The following is a 16439-nucleotide window of genomic DNA, read 5'->3' as shown; positions in this document are numbered from 1 at the left end:
GCAATTGGTCAATATAATAAATAATAATCAAATATTCATTTGATGTTATGTAATTATTACTTAAAATAAATATTTCTCATTTCTTGTGAAAATTCATAACCCTTGCATATAAAGTACCAGCACATTTTAAACTCAACAAATGATCAGTTCGGCAGAAGATTTAATCAATTTAGAACAGACAATTAAAATAATTAAGTATCCAGATGTAGTAGTACATCAAATCAAATGCAATGTATTCCATATTTTTTTTTCAGTTCAATTCAAAATTTGCTATTAAAAGTAGGGTAATTTTTAGTGCACTATTTTAAGCTCAATTATCAGTGAGCATATTGTTTTTTCTATAGTTAATTGCTGATTTTTCTTTTGCATGAAACTGTTTTTAATAATGAATCTGTTTTTTCATTGTTATTATTTTACATGTGTCTGAGTTTGTTTTTACTCATATTTCATTTTTGTAATTATTTGATGTTAATATATAATGCATAACACCACACATGATTGGACTATTTTTTTAAATAAATGAATATGTAAAGAATGTTTCTTTTGTTCGTGGGGGGAGAGCACTCCAGCGAAGTCAAGTTAGGCATTTTCCAAATTTTTGACACAATTTTTTTTTTTTGCACCTAAAAAGGTCTGCCATCCCTGGCCTATAATGACATTCTAGACTTTATGGCATTAGTTCGGTGAAGGCCTTTTCTTGTATCAACATGATAATTTCTCCCATCCACAAAATGAGGCATGCGCAGGAACGGTTTGATAAAAGTGTTTAACTTGACTGGCTGTACCAGTGGCGCACTTAGGATTTAATGTTGTGGGGGGGGGGGGCGGAGTTGAGTAGACGATTTGAGATTACACATGATCTATGACTTAGCATCTGCAGTGATCGCCAATACATGATATTCCCCCCCCCGGGTGCACCACTGGGCTGTACAGACCTAATCTGAATCACATAATACTATTGGATGAAATGGAAGGCCAACTACCAGGTTGAATCATCCGATACATCAGTTACAATCTCACTAATGCTCTTCTGGATTGGAAGAGAATTCCGCAACAACATACCAAAATCTAGTAGAAAGCTTTCCAGAAGATCAAAGACTGCTATAGCAGCAAAAGGTGGACTAACTCTATATTAATTCCTTTCATATTGGAATAAGAGCTATGATGTGTCTGGATATTTTGAATCGGATAGTGTATTAGACAGTATGCAAAAAAATAAATTTTTTCATTCTCAAAAGGCAAAGCACTGTTTTGTACTAGCTTTTTTTTTTTTCATGTGTGAAAATGACTCCAATATTTTTTGAACTGCGTTTAAAAAAAAGAAAGAAAAACAACACTTAGTTGTTGTTGTTGTTTTAGTTTCACTAACAAAGTCCCTTAACTGAGTCAATGACTGACTAAAATGTGAATCGCTGAAAAAAGAGACGTACGGAAGAAGAGAAAAGTTCTTACCCCGATTTAGCGTAATAAAATTTTCCAAGTGTTAGTGGCTATGCCACTAACTAATAACTACTGATATTTAGTAGATATCAGTAGTTATAGCAAAGTGAATGTCCCACATTTATATTCTGTTTTGGATATGAAAAAACAAGTTCGAAAACTGTCATTTATGTAGCATGCTTTGCCGTTTATTTCCCTTTTAGCATATACACCCTCTGTCCAAAAAGAAACCGAACTTTTGATAGAAAATAAAACATAGGCCAATTATAATTATTTAAATCAATATAGCTTCGATACAGCGTTTCGCACGGTCAATTAATTCGTTAAATGAGTTTTTTTATATCGGTTTTTTGGGATACTGTTGAGGGTCGTGGTTACTGCCGCTTGAACGTTTTCAATGGTGTTGTATCGCTTTCCTTTCATCGGCAAATGAAGTCGAGAGAAGAGAAAGAAGTCACAGGGTGCTAAATCAGGTGAATACGTCGAGTGATCCAACACAGACAAACTTGGTTTTTGCTCAAAAACTGTCTCACAATGGGGGGGGGGGGGGGCATGCTTGCATCATGCCATACGCGACGAATTCTCGCTATTAATCGCTTCAAAACTTCGAGATAAAACTCACCACTGACCGTTTGGCCAGGCGGAACGAATTCTTTGTGGATGATGCCCTTGGAATCGTAGAAACAAATCAACATTGTCTTTACTTTTGACTTCAACAAGCGACTTTTTTCCGGATGCTCCTCTTGTGGTCTCCACTCAGCACTCTGTTTCGGGCTCATACTCAAAACACCGCGTTTCGTCACCAGTAACGATCATTTCAAGGACGTTTGAGTCCTTACGAGACCAAAAAATTCAATACATTTTTTGGTCGTCGGTCAACTTGTGGGGAACAAATTGCGAATTCAATTTACGAAGGCCCAAACTCTGGGTCAAAATGTTGTGCACAGTTTATTTTGGAATCCCCAGTTCATCTTCAATCAATCCAACGGACAATTGCGGGTTTTCTTTGATGAAATCACGCACTTTTTGGATGTTAACTTGGGTCAGTCCAGTTTTTTGACGGCCTGGCTTTTCGTCATCCACAAGCATCTCACGACCACTTTGAAATTGCTTAAACCACTCGTAAACTTGAGTATGGGATAAGCATTCGTCATCCTATGCTTTTTGAAGCATTTGATGCGTTTCGGTAAAACTTTTACCAAGTTTAACACAAAAGTCAATCACAGCTCTCTGTTTGAAACTCATTTTCCGACCATTCGTCAAAACACACTGTCACTCTTGGCATTATAACTCGGCTTCTAATGAAACAAATGTTATAAACAATTGACAACACTAATGAAGGTTGCCGCTTTCGATAACAAAAAAGATACAGCAGGTGGCGCCATAATTTCTTGTATTTTCGAAAAGTTCGGTTTCTTTTTGGACAGATGGTATAGAAATCCATGGTCCACAAGATATGGCGAGATAATACCAGCAATTTGCAGTTATTGTGCGTATACTACTTTCTCCTTCATTCCCCCTTTTAAAAGAAATGACGATTTATTCCGGTGAAAACATGCTATAAAACTGGGTTTTCCCGACTTCTTACTCATACGGAAGTGGCAGGGTTTTTTCATTACACAAAATAAACAAACCGGCAAGAACACACGCAATTTATATACACATAATACACCAGCCTCATGACCTCAGTTTTTTTCTTATCTTCCTAGTTCTTCCCCCCCCCCCCCCCCTTACTAAAATGTCTAAGGAAAAATAAAAATGAAATACTTAACAGCAGTGGCGGCTCGTGGCTTGAAATCGTGGGGGTGTTGCAACTTTCGAAATATACATACACACTGTAAGTACAGTGTATACGTGTTTGGATAAAATATAAAAATTATGGTAAAAAATAAACATGAAGAAATATTGTTTATTATCGATAAAATTATACAGTTTAGTATAATTCAAAATTACTTAAAAATAAAATCTTTACAATTTTTGGACATTACAATTAAATTCTTTAATTGTAATGTCCAAATATTTAAAGAGACGGAGTAAATAAACACGATAAGCACTACGAACACTCTACTACTAGCGCAAACTGCATATAAACAATAGTGGAACTGCACGACGGTCCATCGCGCATATGCTTGCGCGCGTAGCAATATGACACTGTGGTAAAAACAGTGCTGCTAGCGTCCTTCGCCCTCCTAAGGACGTTACAAGTACTACAAGATGGATTTTTATTATTTTTAATACAAAATAAGAGAATTGTGTAGGATTGTTGATGATAAAATTAAATATTACAAGCAAATATAAATAAATTAATAAATATATTTATATATCGAGAAACATTGGGGGTGCTGCAGTTCCACAGTGCCTATGCACGAGCCGTCCCGGCTTAACAATTCAACTGCTGTAATTTTCTTCTGTATTTACTTAAATTTCAAAGCATTCTGATCCCCCCCCCCCTCGATAAATCGTGGAGATGTTTAAGAACCAAATATTTTTCTTTCGATGGCCTTCTTTATGTACCCCACTGCCATTCAGTATCTTTCATGTTAAATTATACTAAACAAAATAGTTACACTCTTGTTTTAATTGTTTATTCCACAAAAGTTCAACCATTTTGCTGCTTTATACGAAAACTATTATGGCTTCTGTGATTTAGCTTTCATTATCTTCGAGTCTAGCTCCTACTAATGAGATATCAATGAAGGTCGAAACCAGTCTGGGTAATGACCATTCCCATAGCAATATACACGTCCAAAAGGAAATGTATATCGTGTATTATGGAATACTGAGGCTATTGACTTCAACAGCCTTTACATTACTAGTAGCCCAGTAGTGAAAATACTTCATGAGCAAATTGTTGCTTACTACCGAATGAAGGATTAAAACAGAAATACAATTTTTGCAGTATAATTTACTTTCTAATCAAGAAAAAATTCTGCATGTATCTCTTTAGATATTCTTCTCTTTACCATTTAGCAGGTATATCTCAAACTAAGCTGTTGTAAACCTACTTTTTAGGGAGGGAGAGGAGCATTGTAACAACAATTCTCAGTCAAGACTTGCATGACTGAAATTAATTTATTTATAAAAAAAATAAATAAATCTGCTTTTATTCACCTTTAGGAAATATGTAAGGCCGTTTTAGCCGTATCTAACTTTTGGAGAGCGAAACCCCCCCCCCCACCTCAGTCTCCATTAATTTATTACTTATTTTCGTACAATTATTTAAATACGTCAATTTAATAGAAAGTTGTTTTTTGACCCCAGCAGGGCCTCATGTTACTTCAAATAATATTGCAGAGTCACTATTTGCGAACCCATGCCATAAAGGGAATACATAACAAGTTACCTTCTTATGATGAATGTTTCGAAGCATCCGTTTCTGAACCATTTGCTTTGCATTTTTAGTCAGAGGTGTAACTTCTATACTGCAAAAATCCTCCTAGTGTGTATGAAAGTGAGAGAGAGTTGGGGGAATTAGAATTAGCGAGCCCTACCAAAACGTTAAAAGGAGGCCATTTAAAGTCGCCTTAACCCAAAGAAAGCCTGTTGCTGAATGCCAAAAAATTGTAGAGTAGTTAGTGTTCTTGGTATCGTTATGGATTTTTCATGTAACACTAGTATATTTAATTCTAAGCCCACGAAATTGTATCTTTAAACAGTTGAGTGTTTTCAACTTCAGTTCGCACTGCACTTCACGTACTACCAATTATTTCTGGGCCAACAGGAATGCGAGCATATGCAAAACATCTCAAATAAAAATGACCTAACTTCAAAATAATTAAAAATTTAATTATGAACAAAACAGTGTCCACATCTAGGATGATATTTATCAGAACTCGTACATCCGTATGTTAGGATGAATGGACCATCTACCTTCAAAATTGCTGTCTTGCATTGCTTACGGAACGAGTACCATTCCCATTTAAGTGTTTTCCTGCAACCTCGCATTCTTTATGTTCGTTTTGATGATAGAGTGTATCAGGCTAGCTATCAAGAGTTTCACTATTTTGTGAAAAACTCTTAAATATGTATTTTCATAAAACGATAGACTGAAGAGGAAATAAATAGTTTACATTTGATCTCGATAACGTGATCTGAAGGCTAAGCAATATAAATTTATGATACAGGTAAGTTTTTTGTGTGTGTGTGTGTGTGTGTGTGCGCGCGCGCGCGCGCGTGTGAACGCACATTCACCATATATTTATGTAGCCGGCAAAGGTTTGTCGATTGGTAGAGCCTCTGCTACTAATGGTTCAGTTAAGTAAGTTTTGAGCGCAGTTACTAGTTGGAAGGGAACCAATCGTTCGATGCTGTTGGCACACTCTCCCTCGATGAGTCTTTGGACTCTCTGGAGGTGTCAAATAATAATAATCGTTACGCTTAAGATAAATATTTTAATCTGTATTCAATCAGGGCATTAAATTTCTCAGATTCTGCATTCTAGCGTTCTAAAATTGCCGAACCAGTTTGTCGATTTTGGTACTTTATTTTATTCATGCATTCATTGTAATGAGCGTGGCGATCGCCTTAATTTGTTTAAATCTGAAATGTGTGGATAAAAATATTAACTTGCATATTCCCGTGTGTTTATAATTCAAATTTGATATAATGGAATTTTATACTGTTAAAATATGGTATGTGAGATATATTTTATATACAAAATATATGCAGGTTCTAATTTAAGCTATGGTTTATTATAATTTTATTATTATTGCAACCAATAATTATTATTATTTAATGTGATATGACAGGTATATTGTGACCAATGTTTCTGTGCCTCCCGCGATGAGTTCTTGGACTCCATGGAAGTACCAGTTAAAAATTATTATTATTTAGTTTTATGAAAAGCAGCAGTGGCGAATTCTCCATGCTTACTGCGCAAGCTCATTAATTGAGAAAGAAGTAATATTTATTTGTTTAATAAATACATGCATTTATAAGCATTCCATTTAGGCTTTTATTTTTGTAGACAGAAGACGTCTTAAGTTTGCGCGGCAATAATTGAGCTTTGCGTTGTGTATCGAAGGCCGATGCTTGCTCATCTAGTCAAAGCTACCTTGGCTTGCTCGGTTGTAGGAGCTTACAGGTTCTCGCAGCAGCACTGTGATTTCATGCGTGCGCATAGCAATTTCCGCTCCCTTTACGTCGTCTTAAACAATATACAGCCATACGCAGTCAAAGTAGCTCTAGCCAATGAGCTTCAGCCAGCCTTTACAAGTGTGCGTGTTGCTTGGGAAAATTAAGTTACAACCAACTTTTTATGACGATGTTATTGACCAGTTCATAAAGAAGAACCGTAGGGTAGAATTTGTATTCAAGTAGCTAAATTGAAAAAGATAGAATATTACTTGTAAAATAAATGTTGTATTTGTATGGTTAAATGTACATAAATTTCTAAATAAATAGTTTTAAATGGTCAGTAATTCATTATTCCGCTAATCGGACTTCACTCACACCTCTCACTCCCTGAATGATAATAAGAGCAATCTTGAATTTCAAGACACGAAAAGCAGGTTTAAATGTTTGGGTGTTAGACTAACTTACTTCCAGTTGCTGATATTGTTTCTTTGCGATTTTTGGCTAATATTTGCATAATTATTATGCATATATTACGCAAAATAGGATTCGTATCTTGCCGATGTTATCTAGGTGGCATGGTTTTCCGCCCATTAAACACAAGTCAGTTGGATAACACGTGCAATATAATAATACGCTAACCTCTGACTTTACATAATCTAAACCAGTCTAACGTATGAGTATAAATATCCAACTTTTCTAATCCTTAATAAACTGCGTGTAGAACTATTAAGGAAACTTGCAAACTTTCTCTTTCAGGCACAGGATATACTTGCTTCGTACCTAACAGGTGCTCATCGTTCTGCGTCAAATTTTAACTTCGATTTAAAAAAAAATTCGAATTTGAAACAGTTTCGATATCATCGGAAATTAATAATTTTTCTGTTAAAAGTTGGTTTGCTTTCTCGTTAAAAAATAATAAATTACTTCGTAAACAGATGCGTCTTGAAATGGACCAACACTAACCGTGCGTAGGTAGTAGTTGTGTGGGCTTGTTTAGTTTAACACCACCAAACTTTAAGCTGGCACTATAATGATTAATGATGAAACATTTTATTGACAGTGAATATTACTAGTAGTGTAATTTATGATTTTGAACTAAACGCAGACAACTGTTGTGCTACTTGATTACGTTACATAACACTACATTAAAAGCCTTAAAAATTCAGTCCATTTGTTGTCCTTCGAAAAGAATTAACGTGTTGAGCTTGTTCAGGCAGGCATGCATGCATGCGAGAGTAATACAGACAGTAAGATTAATAAAAACGAATCCGGGAAATACCTTTTTCTTTATTCACAGTCGTCAGACTGTAACGATAACTGCACGAAAAGCGAGAAAAAGAGGGGTGGCGGTATATAAATTTAAAGAATTATCAAGGTCACACACATCCGATAAATTTTGTATTCTAAAATACTGCAATTCGAGAGTTTACGGTGACCTGACCTGCATATATTAATATGCCATTGCTACTGTCCAAATTAATTTTTTCGTTTTATTCTTAATGTATTTATATGAATATTACACCTTTGTTGTTATGGGAGGATGGGAAGAGGAGGACAATACGAACAATTGAAAGTGCACACAGACGTGAAAAAATCACTTTAAGTTTGGTCTATAACGCAAGAGATGAACGCAGTCAGCTTTAAAAAAAAAAAGGTAGTATACATTACATGTAAATATGCATTTACATGAAGATCTGTAACATGAACAAATGATCAACGGAGATGAAGTACTGTAACGGAAGCCTGCATTAAAACCAAAAGATGCTCACTGTAGCGCAATCTTGATATGTTACCGGCCCCTAAACCAGAGGCGTATTACTGTGTCCAGTACAACACCACGCCATTTTTCATTAAAGGCCTGAAATAGAAAAAAAAAAAAACAAAAAAAACTGGATCCCAGAGTGGAGTTAATATAATCCCCACCACGCTGCCAAAAGTGTTTCATTTTCGTGATTTAAGAATCTCAATAAAAATTGAATTAAAACGTACAAAGATTTTTAAATAACTCATAATTTTTAAATACTCATAAATAACATGTAGTGTTTTGTAAAAGTTTCTTAATAGCTTATCAGTAGTTTCCAATGGGAAGGTTACTCCTCCAGTGGGAGTTTGAGGATTTTTTTTAGTCTACTGATACATACTAAGTTGAAATTTGATCGGATACAATTTTTGACGAGCCATAATCTGGAAATTTTTTCGCATTTAGTAGAACAGAATTTAGCTAAATATTATTGGACTGATCATAAATATAACATGAATAATAAGATACGGAATATACAAAAGTAATTCAGTTAATATATTCAGGATTGGCATTTCAAAAATTGAAGATGTACGATGATTTATTCAGTAATTTTAGATACACCACTAGGGGTAAGTGAAGTTACAGTCTTTGTTGTGGATGCATATTATTTAAAAAAAAAAAAAAACTAAAGAGATTGCAACTTTTTTTACATTCAAAATGCGGCCATGTAACAATCTTCGCACAATGTGTACACTCAAATTATTCACTTAAAAAAATGCAAATCTTAAATCTGCCAGAAACTAATTATTTTGTCGTATATGGCATTGCCTGAATGCCATATATAACTAAGATTCCATGCATTTCTATGTAATACCACGTCAACCATGGGGGAGCCGTTCTCTTCGAGGAGATCCGTTCAATTTTAGGAAATCGCACACTTGGAGATGTAGGAACAACTGATAATAATAGCGGCAACTGTCAGCTGGGGCAGCGTATTGGAGTTAATGCGAATAACTGAGCAACTCAGATGCGTTTGGCGGACTGGAAATTCACTTTCAAACTTTTCATTGAAAAAATGTGAGGTTTTTGTAAAGTACGTAATCACTAATAAATGTGAATCACTGATGATTCACATTCATCATATTTGAGGTCCGAAGCGACACCGTTCTGTTTTCTAGAGTGTCCAGTATCTAATCCTTAGCTTTCCCAAGATACTAATGTACGATAGGTTAACAGCCTTTCATGGATGAGATTTACATTAAAAAATAAAAAAATACTAATAAAAAGTCAGAGCGCAAATGCGAGACTTTAATCAAACTCGATAAGATTTTATTCAAGGATCGAAATGGTGAATCCTTTGAATTTTTTTTTTTTTTTCGCTGTTAATACAGAATGTTCTTTACTACTAATTTATTTCGCTAGGGAATATTCTTATAAAAGCCAATAATTCAAGTGAGTCTGTTACAATGAATTTGCGAGATATATTTTTATTTATTTAAAAATTCAGAATTGCAAATATAAACATTACGTGTCGTGTGTTCTTGCAAATTACTTCTGGAGAAATCAAAATACTTTAATGTGGCAAAAGAGGATAGATTTTCCATTACCTGAATTGGGTATGCTTCCAGAACTCCAACTAAGAGTACATTTGTGGTGTGTAAAATATTACGAACGGTTATAACTATATAGCCATTATATTATTATTATTTTCAAGTACAATTAACTGAGCATTATGATCTAAGTCTAACTGAAACATTTAGAATAAGTATTACTGAGTACCCATTTAGAATTGCATTTAATAACCTCATGTATGGAGTCCAAATGTTGAATCATTCATCCAGGCTTCTGCTTGTCACAGCATGTGCAAATAATATATCGAAAACGCGATAATCTTTGATATTATTAATTGCTTAAAATCAGTTATGTAAAAATTTAACTCAAAGTGTGTGTTTTGACGCACAGTTGATCTTTATACGCCATCAGAAGACCTATCTTGCGAATTTCATTTCATTGCAAATTTGTTTCTAGTTCTGCTAATATCGCTTGCAGCAGATAAATTCAAACGAGATCTCAAAATCTATTGAAGCGATAGGTATTAGTACGTTTCATCGACAAACACTTAAGCAAAACCGACGAAAAGAATGCCAAACTGCATTGCTCTTTGTCAAGCACGTGCTGCTACATGTATTTCTTGTATGTAACAAGAAAAGACAACAAGATTTATCGATTTATTTAAGAATATGTGAAAGATCATAACATGGAAATCGAAAAATAAAAAAAATTAATAATAAAGGAAAGAAAGAAAACCCTATAGAGGATAAAACACACATAAGCTATGATAAATATGAAAAAGGAAAGCGGGGGAGGGAATGACAGTGCAGAAAGCAATGAGGGAACAACGGCTCTTAAAACATGACAAAAGAGAAAAATGTTTAAAAAACTTACTTTTCAACCCAACATGTGATTTGAAAAATAAAACGGTTGCTAAATTAGATAGGAAAATTCATGCTTAGAATAGCAAGAAAGATGAAAACAGATTACGCCAACACCTGTCTGCACATGGTGTTTTCATAAAATGGAATGTTGATCGACCATGAATAAAGAAAAAGGCGGATGTTTTGGAAATATGTTTACGATGAAAAGTAAACATCATACAGAAATGAGTGCAAATTAAGTAAAACTATCATGAAAAATAGAAGCAAAAGCATCTGTTGTCAAAATAACATTATGAGGGCACTAAACCCATGCTTTGAATACCGATAAGGATGACTTGCATATTCAGAGAAATGAATTCCACATTAAGGATCAGTATGGAACTTTTTTTTCATTAACTTGTAGGCTGGTACACTAGCGTTATCTGTCATTATCGATGGGAGTCACATAAACAGCCGAGACGAACATTCTGAAAGGGGTTATTTGTAATGTAACTGATCATTACAGCGAAAATGCGCTAAAATCGTCAGATTTCGGTTGGTTAGAAATAAAATTGTAAGGTAGCATATTTTGTCTGTGAATTGAGGGTTGGTTCACCGACTGGTTTGCTTGTTTTGAGGAATGAAAAACCAGAATTTTCAAGGAATCATGTTACCTCCGCATGAGGCCTAGATAATTCCCCTTCACTTGAAAAAAATCGCTCGACAAAGGAGTCCAAAAGTAATCTCTGCACACAGACCATAGCGAGTTAGAAATAATCCAACATGTTTTAAGGATTTCAATAAAAGTGGGACTTTATTTATTTGTACGACTCAACATCCATGTTTATTTACCCGGAATAATAAATATAAGAAACAAAAACCGTTACAAACACAGATGTGCAAAACATAAACACGTTAATTTAATAAACATTACGGAATGGGAGTAACAAATATAATGTCAAATATTATTTTTGATTCTTTTTTTTAACGAAGGCTTAGTACTGCTTTATTTTCCAATTAGTTCTTCAAATTCGTATTTGATTTCAATCAGTGAGGGGGGGGAGTGAGAGAGTAGCACAATAAGATTGGCAACACTTAGCAGCAAATGGTTTTACTTGGCTTTAAACTGATTTTATTCTCAGTGTCTCCACAAAAATTGAAGAATTTTTGATCTGGCCGGACTATAAGAACCGATACCTGTACTGACGCAAGCCATCAATGTAACATGAACATCACAGGAAGAAGGCCTTGCTAAGGAAAGGAAACAGATTATGAGTTCTTCAGTTGAAAAGACTGGGCGTAAAGCACCTTTATAAAAAGCGTTGTCATCGAAGTTGAGATGGCCGATCTTCAATGGAGATAGCGGCGTTTACCTTCCTTTTACTTCAGTCGAAGTAAAACACAATTTTGGGTTTTACTTCGACTGAATACAAATAATAGTTGGGAATAAAAGCCTCAGTTGCCTCTTGTGTTATTCCAACAGGTCCAGTATCACGGGAGAAGCAGGTGATAGTAGTGACGTCCAGACAGGTTCGTTTATGGGAGTCATTTCGGCACTTAGCGGCATCTCTAAATGTAGCAGTAGCATCTCTGACTGAAATTGAGTGTATAAGGACAACGTGAGGTTGTTCCTGGCTTAGAAAAGACGGAAATATCTGCAAAAGCAAGAATTACTTCAAGAAGACAATCGGGTGCCAGTTATTTATTAAGATAAATAATGGGTATCACTGACAATCGATATGAATTGCCTCGACAAATAGGCGAAATATATCAAGGGATATCGTCCATGATTTCAGTTTTCGAAGGATCTCTAGGAGATCTACCAAACATAATACTTGTAACTGTCTGTTCTGAAATACTCCGAAGATTTTGAGCTAATAAATTGTGTCATAGGAATCAAAATTATCAGCTTTTGGAGACGACTACATGAAGGCCTGAATAAGAATGCCACCATTCATTGAGTGAAAATACAGAAGAGCGAGTTTCACCGCACCAACTGGAATCCTGTGAACACATTTGACATTCTGGAGAGCCGTATTAAGACCATAAGAGCAGCTGCCTTCCGCAATCTAGAAATTGTTAATTCTCAGTCTATAAAATGCACGCTATTGTTGGATGAATGGTCCAGAATCTGTATTCGCCATTCTCTTTATAATTGCAGTGAATAGATGACCGATCAATCATTGGCGATCAAGATATGGTATTCTTTGTGGTTAAATTCGCTGTTTTGAAGTGAGAAACAGTCTTCATCTTGGTTTTTAAAAGCTATTCTAAAAGAAGAAAAAATATTTGAAGTAAGGAGGCAAACAAACCGAAAGTGATAAAACTGAAAATGATTGCATTATTGATGGCTTGCGGGATATTCAGGATCGTATAATTTAATTAAAATTAATTTCTTTCTACTAAATATGAAAATACGTTTACAATATTTAGGCTTTGATGCTGTTTTTTTATTTATTAAAAACAATCCAGGTGTCGATTAAGGCACGCAAGAAAGCTTTTATCTATATTCATATGCCAGGTGGTAATTATGTTTACAGCCGTTCATTCCGTTATTTCCAGTAGTCGCACGCTAAGGTAGATAAAAGCGAATCTAGACGAGAATTACTGTTGAAAGCAATGTGGTTAGTGGCGTCAATTAGCAATATGAAATAGTTTCAAATCTGTTATTTATTCCCGTCCTAGTGGCGTTTTTTCTGAATGCTGATTACTAAGTTTTCGTATTTTTTATTTGAAGAGATAGAGCTGCTATAGTGCTCGAGTCCGGAAAGAGTTCATCTGATAGGATCCCATGAAGAATACAGTTTTTTCATGAGTTTTTAATTTCATGCTGTGCCAGGTAATACAAAAATGTACGCTACTTACACAAGAGGATTTGCAGTATGAGCATTCAAATTCTGTTGGTTTGATTACACATTTTGTGCAAGCATTGTAAATAAGTTCATTCTTAGAAAAAAAAGACGTAGTTTCTGAAAGGGGGAAAAATGCAGACGGTGTAGATTAGCTAATCGATTCAAAGTGTTTCGACGAGGGGGGGGGTCATCCACCCCTCCCATTTTGACATTCACAGAGGCCGTGTTGTAACCTTGCACTTCATTAATTTTTGGAGTAAATTCCTTGCTAATAGCAGCATGGTCGCAAATGCTCTTTCCACACAGCATGAGTAAGAGAATCACATTCATGTCCATGGTGGGATTTGAACCCACCTGGTTGGTTGGTTGGTTGGTTGGAGAGGCCAACCAGGCCGGTGCCGAGATCTCGAGTCTTTCTTTGAAAGACGGTGTCATTAGTTCGAAGTTAAAGTTATGCAAAGCAGAAAAACATACCAAAGAATAATAAATAGGTTTAACGGAGAATGGGGCACCTGGTGCCATCTTCGTATCTTAGACTCAGAATATAATGATATTCAAGGGACGACTGACAAGGAAGGTTTTTTGTTTTTTTAAAATTTTCTTATGCTAATTCTATCCACAAAGGATTCTAATATAAGGTATTAATACGTGGGCTCAAATCAGATAATTGGAAACCTGCTCTAGACTAGAGCCCAAACATAACGCGTACAGGTCCGGATTAAGGCATATTAGTGCTCTGGACAGATGGCTGGTTGTCGCCTTCCTCACTCAAAAATAACGTCCACTTTAATTTCACAAAGAAAGATTTTCAAAATTTTACACGTGCAAAAAGGTATCAGTCAGTCAGCTCTCAGATTCCTTATCGAAGTGATGTGCTTTTCAGAACACCTATTAACGAACCAGTTCATATTATCATCCGTACGAACTGACGCTTCTGCATTTGTCATTCGATTTCGAACTGAAAAGCTTCTCTCAGTGTACAGTTTCTAACTGACAGCGTTAGATAAATCCATAAAGGAACCTCTAAGTTTGGAAAGGTACTTTCCAGGTTGTTTATCCTGATGTAACAGCACTTCTCATATTGAGACAATGTTTTTTTAGGACTCGCATATATCATTGACAACGGTTGACATGATACTCATACACTTGCGCCCTCTAGCAAACCAGCGCCTTCACCACCACACTTATCGCATTCTGATATCGTAGGATTTTATACATTCGAATCAATGATGATTCGTATGTATAAAAATATTTGTTTGTTAGTAAATCAATCGATTAAAAAAAATCAAAACAGTTTTATGCCGACAACTTTAAAACTACGCGTCCTGAGCAACTATGCAGATTGCCCGTTGAGAAATTCGGGCCCGAATACGCACTTCTCAGGCTTTCACTAAGCAGGATTGTGATCTCACCACACCGATCAAGATCTATACCTCATTGTCACTAAGTAGTAAATATTTAAATTTTATGTAGAAATTTCCACTTAAGTGATTCAAACTTCCGGTGTGATATTAAGATATTGATAAACCAAGACAGTGAGAGAAATGGTCAATGCACTGAAGCAATTATTATTATTATTTTTTCATTTACGTGAGAGCAAGAACAAATGTAGGTTGCAAATGCACTATTAGCCCATTTAACTTACTGAGGTGGCGACCTTGTTATTGCAATAAAGAGAGGATAAACGTGACACAAGCTTTTCCGGAACTGCATGAAACTTAATAAGGTTATGCCGTTAGACTATTTATTCCCTCACGCCAGAGAGAGAGAAACCGTTAGGTTTAACAAAGAGAGAGTGGGAGGGGGGGGGGGGATTCCAGATGATTGGAAAAGTGCTTTTTTTTCCCCTTTTTTTTTTAATGACCGTCATATCCAAGAACAGTTTATAAAGCTAAAGTACATTGGTATTGTAGGGTGGGTTAACATGTTCACGTCGGATACCGTACAAATTGTATCGTTTATAGGCACTCGCCCATAGGGCGGGTTTGCGATAAAGCATCATTAGGTGTGCTTTTTAGAGAAACCAAAGTGTTAGAAGGAAAAAGATTGCTTTTAAAGTTGTATAATTCACCGATAATTAAGAGAAATTCTATGACTATTTTGAAATAGTCTAAAGGTCTATGTATACCATGAAGAGAGTTCACTAATATTAGTTTCGCACATGAAAATTCTACAAAAAAAAAAAAAAAAAATTAATTTGGCGTGTCGTATATCTTGTCGAATGTGTAAAAATGTGCCCACCCACATTTTTACACGAAGTGGGACATGTTACTAAGTCAAGAGCAACCGCCAGATGCGCCGTGTAGCCAAGCGTGAAATTGTTAAGGGTTGTTAGATAATCCGGAAACCTGTTCTAGAAACCAAACTTTTTGAAACTATTTACGTTCACGATAAGTGTCGCTAATAACTAGGGTAGTATCACACCCATGACAAATGAAAAGAAATAATGAAAACAAATTTAAAATGTTTTAAGAGTAAGTAGATTTTTTTTAATCTTAAAAGAAACGTATTTAATTTTTATTATTTCTTTTTTGTTATTTTTTATATTTTAATGGAAAAAATCGCGCATTGGTGTTGGTTCACAAATTTTGCTTCCTGCGTATTTCGACGCTTAATGAATATTAGTAAATATTGCTTATTCATATGTTTCATTTCAAAGTATTGAAGACGCACAAAAAAGCTTACAAAGGCAGAATCTTGAATATAAATCGTATTGAATATAAATATTATAATAATATGTCTGTATTCCGATTTTTTTTTTTTTTCGATGGGGGCCGTGAAATATTTAAATTTTTCTTAAGGGGCGCCTTTATATCCATAAGTTTGGGAAGCACCGGTCTACAGGATTCTCCAATCCATTAAGGTAAATTGCAAAGTGAAACAGGTAACTATAGTGCTATAATTATAAACAAATAG

At 35.2% G+C, this 16439-nt stretch overlaps 1 protein-coding gene across 2 annotated transcripts in view; it reads right to left on the bottom strand.

The window, feature by feature from the left end:
- Positions 1–16439, bottom strand: part of LOC150105412 (uncharacterized) — a 131035-nt gene that overhangs the window by 111263 nt on the left and 3333 nt on the right. Inside the window, exon 1 of one of the 2 annotated variants that reach the window (XM_090394145.1) lies at positions 10703–10815. The exons of the other annotated variant lie outside the window; for it this stretch is intronic. The gene's annotated coding sequence lies outside the window, so the exon portion shown is untranslated. Of the gene's footprint in view, positions 1–10702; positions 10816–16439 lie in introns of those variants that run through there. 2 annotated transcript variants of the gene reach the window in all.

This window comes from Typopeltis vanoorti, chromosome 6 (assembly GCF_054136105.1).
Source record: "Typopeltis vanoorti isolate ZY-2024b chromosome 6, IOZ_Tvanoo_1.0, whole genome shotgun sequence".
NCBI classification, from domain to species: domain Eukaryota; kingdom Metazoa; phylum Arthropoda; class Arachnida; order Uropygi; family Thelyphonidae; genus Typopeltis; species Typopeltis vanoorti.
The sequence above is the reverse complement of the archived record's forward strand: the minus strand, read 5'-3'. Positions and strand labels throughout refer to the sequence as shown.